This window comes from Procambarus clarkii, chromosome 67 (assembly GCF_040958095.1).
Source record: "Procambarus clarkii isolate CNS0578487 chromosome 67, FALCON_Pclarkii_2.0, whole genome shotgun sequence".
NCBI lineage: Eukaryota > Metazoa > Arthropoda > Malacostraca > Decapoda > Cambaridae > Procambarus > Procambarus clarkii.
In genome coordinates, this window is record NC_091216.1 from 22,916,622 (window position 1) to 22,929,866 (window position 13,245).

Consider the following 13,245-nt stretch of genomic DNA (forward strand, 5'->3'; position numbering starts at 1 on the left):
ACTAAGTCAATAATTTATGTTCTTAATAAAATATAATACAAATATTTCAAATAAACCAATTGGAAACAATTTGTTGAAAATAAAGAAAATCCCAAACCAATGTCTAAAATATAAGACAGTTTAGCTTTGTGCAACATACTAACAGGCAACACCCAGGAGAGTGTCACACACAGTTCATGACATATATAGGATTCAACAGCAAAACCACTCTAGCGAGAAAAGTTCCGCTCCAATACCTTATAGGTCAAAATACAAACTTTTTCCCCCTTATTGGCTAGGCTTAAGGGGGTTTTAATGTAAAATCCTGAAGGGTGAATTTCCTTTGCTAATATGTTGTATGTGATCCAGGGGGTATTACCGAGGGCTAATTTCTCTTGATCACAGGTAGCTTCTAAAATATTGATCATCAACAATGTATAATTTTGCATTTCATCTGGTGGGTACAACCCATAAACTGAGACGGGTCAAAGTGCTCCGAGGAAATCATATTCTGGCTACACAATTAAAACACCATTACTTATTCTTGGTCCAGCCACTAGGACCGGTTGGTAGAGCGATGGTTTCGCTTCTTGCAGGTCGGCGTTCAATCCCCGACCGTCCAGAGGTTAGGCTCCATTCTGTTCATTCGTCCTATTCTCATATCCCTTCCAAGTGTTATACAGTCGTATTGGCAATACAACACCTTGAGTTGTATTGGCTCAAGGTGTTGTATACAATGTAAAAATATTGTATACAGCACCTTGAGAAAGGTTTGTAGGTTATATCCGAAAATTTAGTTTTTAATACACTTAACACTTATATTGGGTGTTTTTGTCATCTTTATTCAAGCACTACGGCATTGTAGCACACGTTTCTCCACTGAGTCAATATAAATATAATCGGACGATGAAATCACCATTATTATTGATAATGAGAATTCTATATTCTCCAATTATATTTTAATTTAAAAAAACATAATTATATAGGAAATTATACATTTCTTTATCTTTAAACAAAATGTAAACAGTATTTAAACTATTCAAACTGAACTATTTTCTAATTATCTCACACCTTGCTGTATCCCAGGCGTCATGTTTGTAGTCGATGTCTTCCAAATGGTCATTGGTCAGACAAGAACGTCGTTTATTGTTCACGTTCATAATAGAGAACGTTTGCTCACAAACGGTGCTACTGACAAAAATGCTGAACGTTTGTACTGCAGCTTCAATAAGATCTTTTCACTGTCCAGACTTCTGTAGAATTCCTGCAGACTGCTCTGAATATTACTCCCCAAAGTCTTGGTGGAGCGCACGGCGAGTCCGGGTGGAGCGCACGGTGAGTCCGGGTGGAGCACACCGCGAGTCCGGGTGGAGCGCACGGCGAGGCCGGGTGGAGCGCACGGTGAGTCCGGGTGGAGCACACCGCGAGTCCGGGTGGAGCGCACGGCGAGTCCGGGTGGAGCGCACGGTGAGTCCGGGTGGAGCGCACGGTGAGTCCGGGTGGAGCACACCGCGAGTCCGGGTGGAGCACACCGCGAGTCCGGGTGGAGCGCACGGCGAGGCCGGGTGGACCGGCCCAGGGCCTTATTTACATGTACCATAAACCTGCTTCTAGTCAATTCACAAAATTTATACTGCTTCTGGGCAATCAGTTTTATACTGTTAAATCTCACTTCACGTAGATTGTAAATATATTTAACATGCATATACATTTTCGATTTGAAATCAGCATTCATACATCAGAACGTAGGTATCTACAAGCAAGTTAGGCCAGATTACATGAATAATGAACGTTTATACGTATCATACAACCTGTCTTCTTACAAAGAACGTCGCATTTCGATCGTATGCGTTACATACGGCCAAAAATTGACGTACTAGAAAATGGAAGCAGCTGGCGAAAGTGGCGTAACTGTCCCGTTTTCTGTTTTGGGTCCTCTGGTAAGTTAGAAAAGGACGCTTTAAATTGACGGTCTTCTTGACTTTGGGAAACCTTAGGAGGACTGACTGTATCAGGACAGCGAGGTCACCTATAGAGAACCTCAAGCATGGGCTAGGCTACAATGGCAAACTAGAGATTGTAAACAGAGAAAAAATATTTTAAATTAAGCAAGGAAGTCAAATTTGTGGTAGTAGAGGGATCCTAATTATTAGAAATGTAAGACTTCAGGAATTTTAATCCCTCAATGAAACATATCGAATGAAAGGTTATGTTTTTGGTTCATGAAAACAAGAGAACAGGAAACGCGGGAGATAAGTGATAAAGAGATCGCCATAGAATCAGAGAGAGAGATTGAAAGGGAACCACAGGTGAATGTTGTAAGGTATTGTATTATATCATGTTACACACAAGTAAAAGTAATGGGAACTAAGAGAAAGGAAATAAATTGTGAGAAATATGATATTTGTGCTGATAATTATGGTGTTGAGGCTTGGTGAGGGTGTTGTGGTTTCTGGTCCAATTGGCTATTGTGTGACGCAACTGCATCTCACTTGTTCTCTCAATATCTGCAACTTTTGACACACACACACTCAACCCCCGCAAACACAACTAGATGAACACACACACACGTCCCTTCTCTCGACTTGCCACTCCGTACAAAATGCAACTGTTCTGCCTTATCCAGAACGTACGAACGTAACCATTCCACCTAAACCTATAGACACAGAAAACGTAAATTTTACCGAACATTTTATTAATCCGTCGCCATTTTAACGGATTGGTCGAATCCGTACAGAATACGACGTAAATAGTGTAAAAGGACCGTTGTTGACGTACACAATTCTCTTCTCCCATTCCCTAAATCATCATAATATTCCCCTCTTCTCTCTCCCCCATTACCCTCACCTTTCCTACGTCATTATCTTTCAGTAATCTATCTTTTATCACCATTTCTTACCATTAGTTTATGAGATGGGAAGCCTGGCGCGGAGTTACGTGATAGGCAAGACAGCTCAGGTGCAGGGAGTACGGGCCCCCGGGCCGAGGACACACTGAGTGTCTTGTTCGTGGCGGCAGTGTACAGGAATGCAAGGCCATGCCCGCCATGTGCAGATGGGCAGGCAAGGTGAAGTGTTGGGGGGAGGAAGGGAATCAGGTTCCCCAGTTGTGGAGGGGGGGGGGAGGTTCACCAGTTGTAGAGGGGGGGGGGCAGGTTCCCCAGGTGTGGGGTGTAGGGCTTAGGTCCCCAACTGCGAAGTGTGTGGAGGGGAGGGGACTTACTTTAATAGGATCACTATTAAAAGAGAGTGCCCCTTTAATAGTGACTGGGTTTCTGTTGCTGCTCTCTCATTTACACTATTTTTTTCAATTTTCTCAGTTCCTGCCAATTATCTTCATCAGTTGTTTGTGCCCATTTCCCCGTTGTATTAATACTGACTATAACAAATAATAACTACAATAAAACAAAAAAATAATTCCTAAAGTTACATTTTTGGTGTATAATTTAGTTTCTATATTTCGGCGAATATTTTTATTTCCAGATATGAATCGTGCGAGTAAACTATTTTGTGGTGGTATAAGGAGATCCCGAGGTGGGGGGGGGGGGAACAGGTGGTATGTTCCACCTGTTGCACATTTGTTCAGTCAAAATAGATGTGTTCAGAGTGTCGGCGCAGCTGGGCTGTTGGTCCTCCACATGACAGCACGACCACCGATCCTCTGCCCGCCCCTGTCCACTCACCTCATACTTAGACACGCCTCAGTGTCCAGTCCAAGCGCTCAAATGACACAGCTTGCGCGGTCATTTGACAAGTCCAGCATTTGACAGCGTCGACTATCAAGTCCAGGCGTCGTAGACAGCGTCGTCTACCAAGTCCAGGCATCGTAGGCAGCGTCGTCTACCAAGTCCAGGCGTCGAAGACAGCGTCGTCTACCAAGTCCAGGCGTCGTAGACAGCGTCGTCTACCAAGTCCTGGCGTCGTAGATAGAATGGGTCGTCTATACCAAGTCTATGCAAAAGCGCCATCTACTAAGACCAAAGGACATTGCTAGAAACTTTGTGGTAACTGAAGGTGGTGGCGAGAGCTGCAGGAACGGAACATTATCACTACAAGTTTCCCGTCTGCCTTGGACGCAAGGTTCAGTACAAGGTCCTTCATTGTCACATTCCACACTCGCTGATCGAGACAGAAATAAGAGTGTGAGAAAGTGTGATTATAAGAGCGTAAGAAAGTGAGTACGAGAGCACGAGAAAGTACGTGTAAGAGAGGTAGAATATGAGAGAGAGTTAGACAGGAGGGGGGTGTATCCGTATTCATTTTCCCTCCACGTCCGGCCAGCAGCGGACCACAAACACGTCAAGGTCTCCCAGGTGTCACGCATTTCCAGTATTTAAGCTTTTATTTTATCTTTCTCATTCATTTCTCTCATCCATCTTTCTCACTCTCACAATCACTCTCTCCCCCTCTCTGTTTATTTCTGAACTTATCAAACGTACGGCTGTAGAAACACAGTGGAACACGCATGGAAAAATGTATAGCTTAAAATCGACTGTATACACATTCAATACATTTGTATACCTATAAAGGCAACGTGTATACATACAACAGATAGAGTACCTATTTACAGCCAGGTGAACAGACGCATCAAGTGTAACGAAACATGCCCAAACGTTTCGACCTGCCCGGGAATAGAACCAGTGAATAATCAGCTGCGAGCAGGCGGCACAAAAGGTGATGGTTGGTGTGTACCCCCCCCCCCTCCCCCAGAGAGCGCCATAGCGCCCCACACCACACTTTTTTTTGTTCTACCGCAGACGTGGCCAGACATTTACAATGCTAACCATGCAGCATATATACATTTCCTTCTGTCCTCCATGTACAGGGTTAAAGATCTGTTAAACATACAGTTCAGGGATTTATTGAACAATCAACCACAGAAGGTGATTGTGGTGCTTTTAAAATGCTAATCTAATCTACAAACATAAATTACACAGGATTTATGTCTGTCCTACATAAACAGTGTTCCAAGTGTTTTTTTTTACATAGCGTCATTAACGTGCGTTTACAAAGGTGAAATGCAATTCTGACCAGCTTCCACATATCCTGTATACAGTTACACATATACATATATACTCATATCCATATTATAATATATATATATATATATATATATATATATATATATATATATATATATATATATATATATATATATATATATATATATATATATATATTATATTATATTCACACACACACCTATGTCTCTCCTACTTTGACAGGGTAAGATAGCTTCTATAGATACTAGTGTGTTATTAAACACTTGAAGGTGATTAAGATGCTTTTACAAGCTCAGGTTATAGGTACATACATTGTATAACATATGTATTACATACTGCATAGGTACAATACATTGTATAACAGATGTATTACATAGTCAATCTTGGGCACAAGTCCAATTATCCTCAAGTGTTCCAGTATTCATATAGTAATTACAGAGTTCAGCATACCTTACCCCAGGAGGGCGAAAGTTAATCAATATGGGACATTCTACAATATAATGTTCAAGGAAGTGCATGTTATATTAGTTCCATATACAAATGTCTCCTCACGATATCTATCATAATGTTTAATGCTACGACTTTCAGGTCTTTGTAAATTTGTTAGGTCAGTGAGATTTTCATTAGATATTTGTTTAAATATTATCTTTGTCACTGCTAATGAAACGCCCATATAAATTTCTACTACTGATTTTCTACAGGCTGTCTTTGCAAGCATATCAACAGTCATGCCTTTAGATGCCAACATATGATGGTATCCAAAGGAATTTAATTTCAAATCTGTTTTCTTTAACAGCTAAATCATTCATTCGTATATCACTGACTATTTTCTGGGTGTCACTGCAATGTGTGTTCAATGCCAGGAGTGAACTCTGCCTTTCTCTTTTAAAAAATCAGTGGCTGCCCCAATACCCCCAACGTGTTCAGCGTTCTGTGTAATATTTGTTCTTTGCTGATTTGACCCTATTAAAGGGCCACAAATTTGAACCTTGTTCCTAAATACTAATCTTGACCTGAAGCTTTTCCTTGATAGATGTAATAGAACCCATGAGCACCACACCAGAAATAAATATATCTTTGATATCCCCAGAGTCAAATTAAATCTGTGCTAACACTCCGTGCAAATAAAGACACCCAGTCTATGGAACTCTCTCCCTGATGAATTAAAAAATTGTCCAACCTATGCCTTACTCAAAAGTAAAACCTAAAAGTACCCAATTTCATCCTCATAGTTTCCTACCTTGTGCTTCAAACTCTCACTATATCTTGTACTACCCACTTCCCCAATATTAGTACTTAAAACATATCTTCACCAGTATAATCACCTCTGTCAATTTCTATTGTTGTTATATGTTCATATAAAATTTTGCTACAATGTACCTTTTTATCTTACCTGATGTTAGATTAAGGACCTGTCCGAAACGCTATGCCTGTTAGTGGCTTTGCATGAAAGTAAAAATACCAGTCTTATGTAATCTCACAAGCCCATTGTACCTTCTTGTGAATAAAAGTTAATATTATTATTATATAATCGACCACCCTCACTCTCAGAGGAGTGGTCACATTCTTATGCAATAGCCTCACCCTTCACAGGTGGGGCGGCTGCGGCTCCATGCACTACCCACTCCACTAAGCCCGTTGATACTGGGACCCCCTAGCTAAGGGCACCCCTATGCTATAAAATGTACCCCCAGCAGCAACAGCGGGGTCTCCCGCCCCCATTAGTCCAAACCCCCAGCTGTCAGCGCTACTGAGTAAACTTCAGCCTATCACTGCCCTTGAGAAAGACTAGGACTCCCGTAACAACGCTAATAAAACAGGTTTTCGGAAGCGAGACACGAAGCGTTAACTGAACATGCCAGTCAGGTGGAAGAACGCCAGAGCGTCACGACACTCCGCGTCTCCTGGTTGGTCGAGCTTACGGCTCTCAACCAGAGATATCTTTGCATTCTCGCCTTCTCATTGGTTAAGTCCCGCCAGGTCTTACTGTGATCTAAGTGACGTAAGAGCTCTATTGAGGGCTTTATTGCCTATTGAGTTCCATCGTTTCTTACCCTAAATTTAAATAATTTAATGACCGACACATATCAAACGGTATTACATAAACATAACCTATCTCAAACTAAATATTCTTTGGGAATGATTTATGTCGGTATAAGGGTAGTGTGGTGATGTATTGTGGCATGGTAACACTTTATAAGGGATGTAGGCAACACTCCCAGATATACTCCATACAAGGATCCCAGGTACACTCCACACCAGGGTCAGAAAACACTCACAACAAGGAGTCAGCCAACACACTCCATACACTCGTGATCCCAACGTGCATTTTATATACACAAGATATTCATTAAAAAAATTACATGGAATGAATGATTACGGAGCGAGGCTTCCGCCGTGGGTTCTAACAAAGGAATATCTGAGGCTACAAGTGGTATGATAACGCTGTGTCGTAACTTTCCCCTATTCCCTTACACCTTTCGCTCTCATAACCTCATACCTCTCTATCATAACCTATCTCACACATGTGTGCATACACAGGAATTGTCTGTGTGTGATAATATGGAAGAGAAAGCTTGTGTGGCTGAAAAGTTAGTCGTGCCCATATGACAGTAGGAGCCACACCAGCACACACACACATCAACGGAAAAAGAAGGGCAAAGACGAACACAAGCAACGATTCACGAGAGAATATAAAACAAATGAAAGAAAAGCTTGGATAGACTGGGCCTCTCTGCAAGAAAGTGACGATGAGTGAGAGGTTGTCTGAGGTACGAGACGGCAGGTGGAGGCGACGACAGGAACAATAATTAACGCTGCTCAAGCATTAGGCTTGCGGTTGTGTGACGCCGATGTGTGAGGCAATGTCAATATTGGTTCGGTGATGAGACTGTTGTGTGGTGTGATGGTGTGGAAACTGTGGTGATGTGGCATGATGGTGTGGTGGTGATGTCCTTGACGATGCACCAACACCACCACTGGTGATTGTCAGCTTCCTGCAGTAGTGCGTCATGCAGCCGACTGTCCCCCGCACCCTTGTCTGTCCTCACCCTTGTCTTCACTGTCCACCACCCTTGTCTTCACTGTCCACCACCCTTGTCTTCACTGTCCCCCCACCCTTGTCTTCACTGTCCACCACCCTTGTCTTTACTGTCACCACCCAATGATACCTTAATTGGACATATGGTCTTCAGTCCTAACCACGACAAAACGTGTATATTAAATAAATCGCATAGTTCAGCATTTTCACAATTCCATAGCCTAACAATTGTCCCAACGTTGTCAACGGTAAGTAAAATAGGTCGTTTCCTGATCAATAAGAAATGAATACATTGCAAACTGTAAAAGTCTAACTTATTTCATGGTGCAGCGATTAACTGCAAATAACAAATAATAACCTAAACAAATAAATGTTCGTCTGAAATTGGGTAATTATACAGCTTGTACATTGTACGGTGGAGCTAGGTGATGTGTCTGGATGGTTGTACACTACCATACAGCCAATTAAAACATTGATAGACGGAAGGTAACTGGAATGATCTATTGCCTCTTTTTCTAAATATTCAAAAAGTGTAAACAACGCCCTCGCCACCTAGACATATATTGAACGTCTCATAATCTATTATAAACAATATAGCCTAACAGAATTTATTGCGTGGGGAGTTTTTTTTTTTAATGTGTACAAATATTGACATGTTATCGTAAATCACAACCTTGAACCTTCACTCTTATGAGCCTCCACCTTGTCTGCCTCCGCCCTCACCTTCCCCTGCACCTCCACCCTGAGTGACACCCATACTGTGACACCCCCCAACCCTGAGGTGACCCCAGTGACAGTGGTAACCCCCCTTACCCTGTGACCGCCCCCCTCTTCATCCCGTAACAACACCCCCCCCCCAACCCATTGAGTGACAGTGACAACACCCCCCACCCTCATTTCCCATCCAGTGACACTCCCGTCATAGGCTAATGAAACTATCTAATAACCGTGGAGGACAGAAGCAGAAGAGATATGATCACAGCACAGAAGATACCAAGGGAAATTGACAATGCTTCCATTTTCTAGTCCGCCAATTTTTGGCCTTATGTAGCCCATACGATCGAAATGGGACGTTCTTTGTAAGAAGACAGGTTGATGTGTGAGAGATCTGTAAACTGGTTCAGATGGTAAGCTCCAGCCTCTGGGCCCCACGTCTAGGTGCGTGTGCACATCACAACAGAAAAATTCAGTATGGAGAACACACCAACAATAAATACTAGAAGGCGACCTCAGTGAAAGGGAATGGTGCGTGAACTTAACGTGAAGGGTCAAAGGTTATAACGGGGGAGACGGTGGGGGTGGTGGACTAAGGGGTGGTGATGGTGATAGCAATGGTGGTGGCAGTGATAGCAATGGTGGTGATGGTGATAGCAATGGTGGTGGCAGTGATAGCAATGGTGGTGGCAGTGATAGCAATGGTGGTGGCAGTGATAGCAATGGTGGTGGCGGTGATAGCAATAGTGGTGTCGGGGATAGCAATTAATGGTGGCGGGGATAGCAATGGTGGTGGCGGTGATAGCAATGGTGGTGGCAGTGATAGCAATGGTGGTGGCGGTGATAGCAATGGTGGTGGCAGTGATAGCAATGGTGGTGGCGGTGATAGCAATGGTGGTGGCAGTGATAGCAATGGTGGTGGCGGTGATAGCAATGGTGGTGGCAGTGATAGCAATGGTGGTGGCGGTGATAGCAATGGTGGTGGCGGTGATAGCAATGGTGGTGGCAGTGATAGCAATGGTGGTGACGGTGAGAGCAATGGTGGTGACGGTGATAGCAATGGTGGTGGCGGTGATAGCAATGGTGGTGGCGGTGATAACAATGGTGGTGGCAGTGATAGCAATGGTGGTGATGGTGATAGCAATGGTGGTGGCGGTGATAGCAATGGTGGTGGCGGTGATAGCAATGGTGGTGGCGGTGATAACAATGGTGGTGGCAGTGATAGCAATGGTGGTGGCAGTGATAGCAATGGTGGTGGCAGTGATAGCAATGGTGGTGACGGTGAGAGCAATGGTGGTGACGGTGATAGCAATGGTGGTGGCGGTGATAGCAGTGGTGGTGGTTCTGCTGACTGTGGTGATTGTCGTGGTTGTGATGATATTGATGGTCATATTGGAGCTGATGGTGGGTGAAGTGGATCGTAGAGAGAGAATTCGGCACGATAACTACAAATGATAGAGAAAGTAGAATGCTCCTTGAAGGGTAAACACCTGGTCCTTAGCAAGGAAATATTGTGTGTGTGGGAACATGTGTTGTTGGAAGCAATGTATGTCAATCGAGCTTCAAGCAAGCAATTATGTTGGTCAGCATGTTGATCGTCGTATTGCATAACAGACGATAACAGTCAACTACGGGGATCGTCGGTGTATCGTGCTCTGCTCTACTGCCCATCTGGTGAAAGTGAGATAGGTCAGTGGAAATATCACCTCATAAGAGGCTGTATAATTCCAATTTCCGTTATTTGATCAAGTATCTTACCAAATGAAAATTTTCAGTGTGTGTGCGTGCCTTAAGGAGCCACTAGAGTTTATTTGTGTGTATTACGGCGACTTTTATATAATCTTAACTAAGACGGTGATCAGATTTGTCATTTAATTCCTCCAAAGAATTTCTGCAGTTTGTGAATGTGCATTTGTTTACACTCGTATAATCTTCCTGTGATTGTTGTTGACTGATGGGCGAGGACGGTGGTGGGATCGGATGCGCCCTTTCTATGAGTGTCGTGTATATATATACTGTGTTTACAGTTAGATTTACTCGAAGCTAGGATATATATATTTAATTTGAACCCTAGGAGCGTCGAACCACCGACCCCAAGAGCGGGAGACGGTCGCTGTAGGATAGACTCTTACATCCCCACAAAGTAAGAGACACCAGGACTCTTGCATCAAGCAACATAGCTACCACTTACTGAACCTTTACAGTGTTCCCATATTCTCCCAATTATGACACAGTGACTGATACTGTCTAACAGAACCACCTGTTGTGGTTCTGGACCAGGTGGTTTACACACCTGTTGTGGTTCTGGGCCAGGTGGTTTACACACCTGTTGTGGTTCTGGGCCAGGTGGTTTACACACCTGTTGTGGTTCTGGGCCAGGTGGTTTACACACCTGTTGTGGTTCTGGACCAGGTGGTTTACACACCTGTTGTGGTTCTGGACCAGGTGGTTTACAAACCTGTTGTGGTTCTGGACCAGGTGGTTTACAAACCTGTTGTGGTTCTGGGCCAGGTGGTTTACACACCTGTTGTGGTTCTGGGCCAGGTGGTTTACACACCTGTTGTGGTTCTGGGCCAGGTGGTTTACACACCTGTTGTAGTTCTGGACCAGGTGTTTACACACACCTGTTGTGGTTCTGGACCAGGTGTTTACACACACCTGTTGTGGTTCTGGACCAGGTGTTTACACACACCTGTTGTGGTTCTGGACCAGGTGTTTACACACACCTGTTGTGGTTCTGGACCAGGTGTTTACACACACCTGTTGTGGTTCTGGACCAGGTGTTTACACACACCTGTTGTGGTTCTGGACCAGGTGTTTACACACACCTGTTGTGGTTCTGGACCAGGTGTTTACACACACCTGTTGTGGTTCTGGACCAGGTGTTTACACACACCTGTTGTGGTTCTGGACCAGGTGTTTACACACCTGTTGTGGTTCTGAACCAGGTGTTTACACACCTGTTGTGGTTCTGAACCAGGTGTTTACACACACACCTGTTGTGGTTCTGGACTAGGTGTTTACACACCTGTTGTGGTTCTGGACCAGGTGTTTACACACACCTGTTGTGGTTCTGGACCAGGTGTTTACACACACCTGTTGTGGTTCTGGACCAGGTGTTTACACACCTGTTGTGGTTCTGGACCAGGTGTTTACACACCTGTTGTGGTTCTGGACTAGGTGTTTACACACACACCTGTTGTGGTTCTGGACTAGGTGTTTACACACCTGTTGTGGTTCTGGACCAGGTGTTTACACACCTGTTGTGGTTCTGGACCAGGTGTTTGCACACCTGTTGTGGCTCTGGACCAGGTGTTTACACACACCTGTTGTGGTTCTGGACCAGGTGTTTACACACCTGTTGTGGCTCTGGACCAGGTGTTTACACACACCTGTTGTGGTTCTGGACCAGGTGTTTACACACACCTGTTGTGGTTCTGGACTAGGTGTTTACACACACACCTGTTGTGGTTCTGGACCAGGTGTTTGCATACCTGTTGTGGCTCTGGACCAGGTGTTTACACACACCTGTTGTGGTTCTGGACTAGGTGTTTACACACACACCTGTTGTGGTTCTGGACCAGGTGTTTGCATACCTGTTGTGGCTCTGGACCAGGTGTTTACACACACCTGTTGTGGTTCTGGACCAGGTGTTTACACACCTGTTGTGGCTCTGGACCAGGTGTTTACACACACCTGTTGTGGTTCTGGACTAGGTGTTTACACACACACCTGTTGTGGTTCTGGACCAGGTGTTTGCATACCTGTTGTGGCTCTGGACCAGGTGTTTACACACACCTGTTGTGGTTCTGGACCAGGTGTTTACACACACCTGTTGTGGTTCTGGACCAGGTGTTTGCACACCTGGTCCATAACCTTTGCTAGAGCTTGCGAACTTTGTACACTTATTGTATTCATCAGGAGACCATTTTATCAATAGTGTATATAATATATACATATATGGCATATAACGTTGTATATATGTATATAGCGTTATGTGCGAGAGATATGATAAGATGGGAGATCACAGGTGGTGGTGAGACGTCCTCCTCTGTGAGGAGGACGTCTTACATAGAGTTCCTTAACGCTGATTAGCATGAGAGTTTGGACCTACCTTACGGTGCTCCTTGGAGAGTCTTGGGTACACCAAGTGTCTTGTAGCCTTCTTCTCCGCTCACTTAAATCCTCATTGGAGCACTCGCCACTGTACTACGGCACACGGACACTTTCATTAAGGTTTCACTTCACTCATCACTTGCACTTTAGAGAGGATAAACTGAGGGGGAAAGGAAGAGTAGGGGACGGAGTGCGGGTGCTCACTACGCCAAGCCGCGTTGACATTACCAGCACTCCCAGGCCGCCTCCCCACCTCCCGCCACCCTTCACCACCTCTTATTTTAGCGAATTAGTAGTGTATCTCTGATTTTGTGCTCTTAATTCCTACCGCCGAAGAATTCAAAGTATATCTCAAATTTTATCATTGTACTGATACGAGACAATTGATATCCAA

The 13,245-nt window shown here is 44.1% G+C and overlaps 1 protein-coding gene across 1 annotated transcript in view; it reads right to left on the minus strand.

The window, feature by feature from the left end:
• Nucleotides 1-13,082, minus strand: part of LOC123753163 (ATP-binding cassette sub-family G member 8) — a 100,221-nt gene extending 87,139 nt beyond the window's left edge. The window contains 1 exon segment of the mRNA XM_045735155.2: nt 12,850-13,082. The gene's annotated coding sequence lies outside the window, so the exon portion shown is untranslated.
• Nucleotides 13,083-13,245: the final 163 nt, after the last annotated feature.